The sequence below is a fragment of the Carassius auratus genome, unplaced genomic scaffold, assembly GCF_003368295.1.
Source record: "Carassius auratus strain Wakin unplaced genomic scaffold, ASM336829v1 scaf_tig00218253, whole genome shotgun sequence".
Classification (NCBI taxonomy): domain Eukaryota; kingdom Metazoa; phylum Chordata; class Actinopteri; order Cypriniformes; family Cyprinidae; genus Carassius; species Carassius auratus.
In genome coordinates, this window is record NW_020529411.1 from 1 (window position 1) to 8,456 (window position 8,456).

At 41.7% G+C, this 8,456-nt stretch overlaps 1 pseudogene; it reads left to right on the forward strand.

Annotated features, from left to right (window-relative positions):
- Positions 1–1,671: 1,671 nt before the first annotated feature.
- LOC113104940 (serine/threonine-protein phosphatase 2A 56 kDa regulatory subunit gamma isoform-like) lies at positions 1,672–8,456 on the forward strand (annotated as a pseudogene).

Below are 8,456 nucleotides of genomic sequence, written 5' to 3' on the forward strand. Positions count from 1 at the left end.
AAAACAACTAGTTTGAGTAAAACTGCTTTTGATTCATCTGCTAGTTTTTTCTCAAGTGTTTTTTTATCTTTCCTATAATTCTTTATTGATATACGTATGTTATAAATGATGGTATCTGCTTGAAGAAGTGCAATTTGTTTCATGCTGAATCCTACAATAGCTTTGAAACAGTAAAACAGAACGTGTGTTTGTTTCTAACAGAAGGTCTATTCTCATACTCTGTGTTGTTAGGAAAGCTGATGTGCTGCGATGCAGAGTCACTGCGTGGAAAACTGTGAAAATCATCTGAAATGTTGAGTATGATTAGTGATAATTACAGGCGATTCAGATCTAATTAGGTGAATATGTTTCTATGTTGTTCACTTGGAAAAGAGTGAAACTCCTTTAAGCTCTCGTTAGTGATCTGTATATCAGACAGATCCAGAGTGTCATAAACTCTGCAGCCGTGTCCATGAGCATCAGATGCTGGCGTGTTATTTGCGTGTTGTTTTGAGTGTTTGGATCAGATAAGTGTCTCGTGTCTGAGGAGCAGATGAACTCCTCTCAAGTTCCTCGGGGAGACGTCTGTGGAGATCTCCAGCATGTGACGCTACTGGAACAATAATAATACCAGTCATGAACCCACTCAGAGTCATCTGTTATCAGCAGAAGATGTGATGAATAATAAAAGCACCCATAAGAGAGGCACTATCTGTGAGCAAACATGATATTGTACATATGAAATCCTCAGTCGTGAGTGTAGTGCAGAGTTGAAACTATTTTTAATGTTCCTCTCAGTAGCTGAGGGGTAACTGGTTATGGTTAAGGACTGGTTTAACCCTCTCTCTCTATCTCTGTCTAAACAGCTGGTCAAATGAACCAAGGCATGGAACACAAATACACAAGAAAGGTTTTATCTTAATTTAACTGAAATGCATTTGCAGCAGGTCAGTCACATTAAGGCCCATTTCTCTAGTGCTTATACAGCGCTGTGTCAAAGCAGCTTCACAGAAATGAACAGAATCTATTATTAACTCAGTTATGGAGACAAATTGAGATTCTGCTGTGTGTAAGCTGTGCTCTCAGATCTGTAGGGTTGTGTTCAGATCAATCCAGTTCAACGCTGCTTCAGTTCATTTCATTAACAGAGTCAATAACAGTTCAGTAAAAGTTGATCTATTTGTGTATGAGTTCAGTTCTGCTATTTAAAGCAGCTCTACAGCAGACAGTAGTGTCATTATTCAGTTCAATCTGTGTCAGTGTTTTTGAAGCATTTGGTTGTGTTTTCACTGAGGGTGGTGTGAAGGAAACACATGTCTGTTCTTGACTCTTTTTCACACTTGTGAGGTTCTAAAACAAAACTTTAGAGCTTAATTAAATGTTTCATAACTGATGACTTTTGCAATATTCCTGTGAAGCTGCTTTGAATCAATCTGTATTGTATAAAGCACAATAGAAATAAAACTGATGCTACTTGACATCTTCTGTGATGTATTTGGCTCCTGTAGCAGTGCAAGGGAAGTGATGGATGTGATGCAGGAGCTGGTGATTGTGCAGTTTCTCTAATCTCATACAGTCCTGGTGTGATGACGCTCTCTGCTCTTCTCGTGCTCCAGATGTGGCTCCGGCCGAGCAGGAGAAGCTCTTCATCAGAAGCTGCGTCAGTGCTGCGTTCTGTTCGACTTCCTGTGTGATCCGCTCAGTGACCTGAAATGGAAGGAGGTGAAGCGGGCTGGCGCTGAGCGAGATGGTGGAGTACATCAACCACAACCGCAGTGTGATCACGGAGCCCATCTACCCAGAGGTGGTGCACATGGTGAGTCAGGCCGGCTCTCAGGGGCCCCGCGGCGGCCCTCGCTCGTCTCCAGACAGTGCAGCTTCTGTTTCCCATTAGAGACGCCGCGGCCGTTCGTTCTTGTGCTTTATTCAATCTGACTTCACATGCTTTTCTATTTACAGCATTAAAGAAGCTTTATCAGGCTGCATCTGAAACACAATGGACCTTTTCCACATTTCTGTGTTCTCTTCTAGAGCAGTGAATGAGAGAGTACCACAAATATATATTTTGTAGTCCCGTTTGCTCAGAAAGCAAATAAAAAACTCCATTATAGTGTTTTCATGACTTTATAAAAAGGATTGAGAGAGACTGATGACGGCAGTCAGAAGAGACGGAGTGTGAATGTAAACATGTTGACGTGCTGCTCATCAGGAACGTGATGTCCGTGGTGTGTCTTGTGTTGTGTTGCAGTTTGCGGTGAACATGTTCAGGGGCTCTTCCGCCCTCATCGAACCCCACGGGAGCAGAGTTCGACCCGGAGGAGGATGAACCGACTCTGGAAGCAGCGTGGCCTCATCTACAGGTGCTTCCTGACACCGTTCACAGCGTTATCTGACCGCTTCTACATCACCAGAGCCAGGAGACCTGACACCACCAGCCAACAGTCTGGAACAACTAACATTATGTCCCTCTGTTATTTGATCAAAATGATTCTAATGTAAAACATCTGTTTTCTGTGTGAATCTGTGTTAAAGTGTAATGTATTTCTGTGATGCTCCGCTGTATTTTCAGCATCAATTCCTCCAGTCTTCAGTGTCACATGATCTTCAGAAATCAGAATAATATGATGATTTACTGCTCAAGAAACATCTCTGATTATTATCAGTGTTGAACACAGTTGTGCTGCTCAATATTTCTGTGGAAACGCTAAAACTACCATTCGAAAGTTAGGGGTAAATAGCACTTTAAAAATTACTACTTTTAATTCATCAAAGAGCCATTACATTTATAAAAAGTGACTGTAAAGAAATGTAAAATAAACTTTGTTCTTTTGAACTTTATTCATCTGTGAATCCTGAAAAATCTAATGTAACATTGAATCAGTAAATCATCATATTATTCTGATTTCTGAAGATCATGTGACACTGAAGACTGGAGGAATGATGCTGAAAATACAGCGGAGCATCACAGAAATACATTACACTTTAACACAGATTCACACAGAACACAGATGATTTACATTCTGATAACTTTCACTATTTTGGCAGTATTTTTGATCAAATAAATGCAGCTTTGGTGAGCAGAAAAGACTTCTTCAAGAAAAAAGAAAAAAGCTTATTGGCTAATAGTATATTCAGTCATAATTGTATGTTATGTTTATGCAGTGTCTTTATGTGTCACATACATAGAAGCAGTGTTTTCAGGTGAATCTGTACATGTATGCAGTGTGTGACGACAGCAGCGATCATGAGAACATCACTTGTTGCTCATCACCGCATCTCTCTGTTTCTCAAAGCTGGTGTACGAGTTTTTCCTGCGGTTTCTTGAGTCGCCCGACTTTCAGCCGAATATCGCAAAGAAATACATTGACCAGAAGTTTGTGATGCAGGTATGCAGATATTTCCCTTCACTGTATAGAAGCTGAAGTCTCAGTTTGAGTTCAGACGTGTGAGAGACTGCTTCTGAACTGATTTCAGCTTCTGGAGCTGTTCGACAGTGAAGATCCACGAGAGAGAGATTTCCTGAAAACCACCCTGCACCGAATATACGGGAAGTTTCTCGGGCTGCGCGCTTACATTAGAAAGCAAATTAATAACATATTTTACAGGTGAGCAGTGCCTTCATGCTCAGTGTTAGTGGTCTGATAACACAGTCTTCTCTGGAAGAAGGTTCAGGTTTGTGTGTAAGTGTCTCTTTGTGTGTGTTTGCAGGTTTATTTACGAGACGGAGCATCACAACGGAATCGCAGAGTTACTGGAGATCCTGGGCAGGTAAAACATCAGCTGTCCCGGTGCATGCTGGGAAATCTTCTGGTCTCTGACAGCTGTGTTTCTTCTGTCCGACAGCATCATCAACGGCTTTGCTTTACCATTAAAAGAGGAGCACAAGATCTTCCTGCTGAAGGTGTTACTGCCGCTGCACAAAGTGAAGTCTCTGAGCGTCTATCACCCGCAGGTCAGTCCACGCTCCGCTCATTACACACCGGTCACTCACACTGACCAGCGCTTAACACCGTCTCGTCTCGCTCCAGCTGGCGTACTGTGTGGTTCAGTTCCTGGAGAAGGACAGCACGCTCACTGAACCGGTAAGACCACACACGCTCAGACAGCATTCAGTGCATTATGGGATTGATGCGACCCATGAGGCTTTGCTGCCGCTGTGCAGGTGGTCATGGCTCTCCTCAAATACTGGCCCAAGACTCACAGTCCGAAGGAGGTGATGTTCCTCAACGAGCTGGAGGAGATCCTGGACGTGATCGAGCCGTCCGAGTTCGTGAAGGTCATGGAGCCGCTCTTCCGTCAGCTGGCCAAGTGTGTGTCCAGTCCTCACTTCCAGGTGAGTGAAGAGTTTCAGACGTCAGTCAGAGCTCCAGAAGGTTCCAGATTCATTCTTTGTCTCCTTCATACGACATACATGTGATGTAGAGCACTGACATGTTCCTCATCCAACAGTGAAACAACGAAAAGAACCAACATACACTTAATAAGAATAGAATGTTATAAACTATCAAGAGTATGAGTGTGCTGTTGAGGAAAGAATAAAATTGAGATTTTTGTAAAATTAACCTTGAAATTGTTACATTAAAAAATATTCATAATTAGACCAGTTACTTTTACTGATTGCATGATTACATCAGTGTTGGGGTAACGCATTACAGCAACGCGAGTCATGTAATCAGATTACTTTCCCAAGTAACTAGTAAAGCAACACTTTCTTTCTTTCTGTAATGTAAACATTGTGGCAATGAAGTGGAGGATCCAAATGCAGCTTTAGTAAGATCTTACTCAGGGTCAAACACCAGCAAAACAGTAATATCCAAGAAAATCCAAAGGAGTAATCCAATAAACAGGCAATGATCAGGACAGGCAGCACACAATCAAAAACAAGAAACAGTCCAAGATCAAAAACATGAAGGCAAGGAAACTCAAAAAACAAGGAAACTAGGAAACATCAAAGGCTATCAAACATCAGTAAGAGTTATATATAGTGTGTGACTGATGAGGTGATGAGAGACTGGTGACTATAATTGGTGATGAGTCTGGGCAAAGGATTATGGGAAATGGAGTCCAGGGTCAAATGATAAGAATCGCCTCTATCGAAGCTCACAGGCACTATAGCTAGAGATCGTGACCCTTACAAATGTTCAATAATCTATCTACTTTGTTTTCTTATTTACTGACTGACACCATCTCTAATTAAAAATAGCAGTAGAAGTACTATCATTACATTAAGCAATATTTCTGTCACGGTTTCTTCAAATTCAACCGAATTTTTATTTTTATTTATCTTGCCATGAAGAACATTAGGTTTCTGTTTGTTTATGATATAATGATAGTTTTAGTCAAAAGAAATGATAAAGTGCTCATGAAGCGACTCTCAGAGTAGTTCTAGAGATCATGTTCATATATTGACTTCAGTATGTGTGTAGTACACCAAACCTCTCTCAGAGACACGCAGAACACACAGGATTCATAAATTATATAAAAGTAGTCTGATTTTATCACCTGAAATGTGTAATGTAGTGGATTTAGTTACAAACTACAATTTCTGTCGTGTCATTTGGAGTCAGTAACAGACTACAGTTTGTGAGTAATCTCTCTTGTGACAAGCGCTATACAAATAGATCTGACGTGACGTGTGTTTCTGACAGGTGGCCGAGAGAGCGCTTTATTACTGGAATAACGAGTACATCATGAGTCTCATCAGTGACAACGCAGCCAAGATCTTACCCATCATGTTCCCGGCGCTTTACCGTAACTCCAAGAGCCACTGGAACAAGTGAGAGTCCCGTTTCCTCCTGTTAGGATGCTCCGAGCTCGATGTGTCTGTGAGGGTTTCTCCATCACTCTTCCTCTCTCTTCTGCAGGACCATTCACGGCTTGATCTATAACGCACTCAAGCTCTTCATGGAGATGAACCAGAAGCTGTTTGACGACTGCACACAACAGTTCAGAGCCGAGAAGAACAAGTGAGTTGAGCCTCAAACCCAGCGTAGTTTCAGGTGAGATGAGTTCAAACCCTGACGCTTCTGCTTCCAGAGAGAAGGCCAAGCTGAAGGAGAGAGAGGAGGCCTGGATGAAGATCGAGAATCTGGCCAGATCTAACCCACAGGTGTGTTCCTCTCCAACACAAGGTTTCCACTGACCTCCGTCTGCTTCAGTCTGTCTCTTCTGACTCTCTGTAACGCTCATGTCTCTGTTTCTGTCACTCTCTGCTCCACTAGTTCACTTTGTGTGTTGATCCGTCTGCACTAAACAGTCCTGTAGAAATGGAGACTGATGGTCCCTTTATAGAAGATGTTCAGATGTTAAAAAAGACAGTGCAGGCCAGAGCCATTCAGGTAATTCAGAGAGCCGAGCAGAGCTTCATCATCATCATCATCATCCTCAGATCCTCTCTCTTCTCAATCTCTTCCTGAACGAAAGCGTTTGTTGTTACGAGTTCAGAAGTATCAACTGTGCGCAAAATGAGCCACGTTTGGTTTCTGACCAAATATATTTATTTCCGGTGCCTCACTAAGACCTCGTTATCTCTGGAACTGAACCAAACGATGAGTACAAAAGAAAAGATTCTAATAGGATATTAATATATCTTTAATATTTATTGAGTTACACACATAAAATCTTGCAATCAGTGCTTATTCCCCATTTCGGAACGGTCACCACTGGCATATAATGCCACACAGATATCTAAAGTCAACAGATTTTACTAAAAGAGATTCCAGTCTCTGCGTGAACATGATGCGTCCATCTTTCTGAAGACTGTCTCTCCTCCAAATCTCTGGAGGCAAGTGTCATTTTGACCCTCTTTACATAACTGTGGATTACTCACACATGGCATTTAATGTTTTGACTTTTTTCATCATTTACGTATTTCATTCACCAGAAGAAAAATAGTTTTTTTAGCTGGGTACGTCTGGATGAATTGACAGAATGACGCAGATATGTTATAATAAAAGGAGTGTTGGGAAGTAACTAGTTACACGTAACAGCGTTACATAATTTAATTAAAAAATAAATGTAATAAGTTACAGAGAAAAACTGTAACTGTAACAAATGCCAGTGTTTTCTGTCATAACTATGCAAAGATTTGATTTCAAAACAGTACCATAGCTATATATATATATACTAGGCTATATCTCATGATTTGAAATCTGTATTTAATCTCAGAATGATCTCAAAGTAACTCTGATTTTGTAGTGGATGTGCTTTAAAATTAAATTATTATAACCTATAACTATAATCAAGTGATGAATGATTCTGAAGGTCTGACAGTAATCAGTGTTGAGTTCTACTGTAATTTGAATTTATGATTAACAGTTGAAAACATTAGAAAAGTAATCAAATGTAATCAGTTGTATGACATTAATAAAGTAATTTAAATATTTACACTACTTCTTACATTTTACATAGTGTAATTTGTAATCTGTAACCTGTTACATTTCCAAAGTAACCTTCCCAGCACTGAATAACAGAGAGGATTCTGGGAGAGTGATGACCGTCAGGGTGACTCGTGTGTGTGTGTGTGTGTGTGTGTGTGTGTGTGCGCAGGTGGCGAGGGAGCAGAGGAAGGAGCGGTCGCTCGTCAGGCGTAAATCAGATCTTCGTCAGGACTCCTTCACCACCAAAGCCTTGGAGACGCACCGGCGCGCCGACGACATGCTAACCAGCCACGACTAGCTCAGGTGTTCGTTTGGAGGCTCCACATCTCCGGGGGTTTCTTGACTCTCTTCGTCTGGTCCGGACGCTCGCCGCTGCGTGATTGAGACGCCGAGCGGAAAGCTTTCTTTGTGTTTCAGATTTGTGTTTATTTTCAGGGACTGCTGCCAGTGCCAATACTGTCATGCTGATTAGCCGTAGTTTTATTTCTCTGTTTATTGCTTCAGCTAATGTGATGTTTCAGACTAAAGCACGTCTGTCACGTGTTCTCTCTGTGTGTCGCTCGGAGCGGATGACTTTAGTTCACTTCTGTGCCACAGACGGTTTGGTTAAACGTTGTGCTGTTTCACTGGTTCAGTTTCTCCATCGGATCGACAGCTGAATGTCACCAACATTCCCGGATCAGTTCATCCCACACGGAGCTCTGGGATCCGACAGGAATCTCTTCTGATCTCAGACTCGACTCCAGAAGGACCTCAGTGCCTTCCAGCGCAGAGACGAGGGCCTTCGGTCCGTTCGGATGAATCCAGATCCAAACACAGCGGTGTGACGCAGACGCTCTGATTGTTCATTTCCATCTGGATGTTTCCAGTTATTTTATTGAACTACCTAGAAGCACTTCCTGAAAACTTGAAAACTCTAATGTGTGTGTGTGTGTGTGTGTGTGAGAGAGAGAGAGAATAAGTCGCATGCTTACAGTCATTTCTGTACCGTTGTTTGAACTCCTGTATGTTTAATCACTGCATTTTATTCTTTTCAACTTTTCACCTATAACAATTCATTCAGTATGCGAGTATATAAATGTAGATGTATAAAAAACA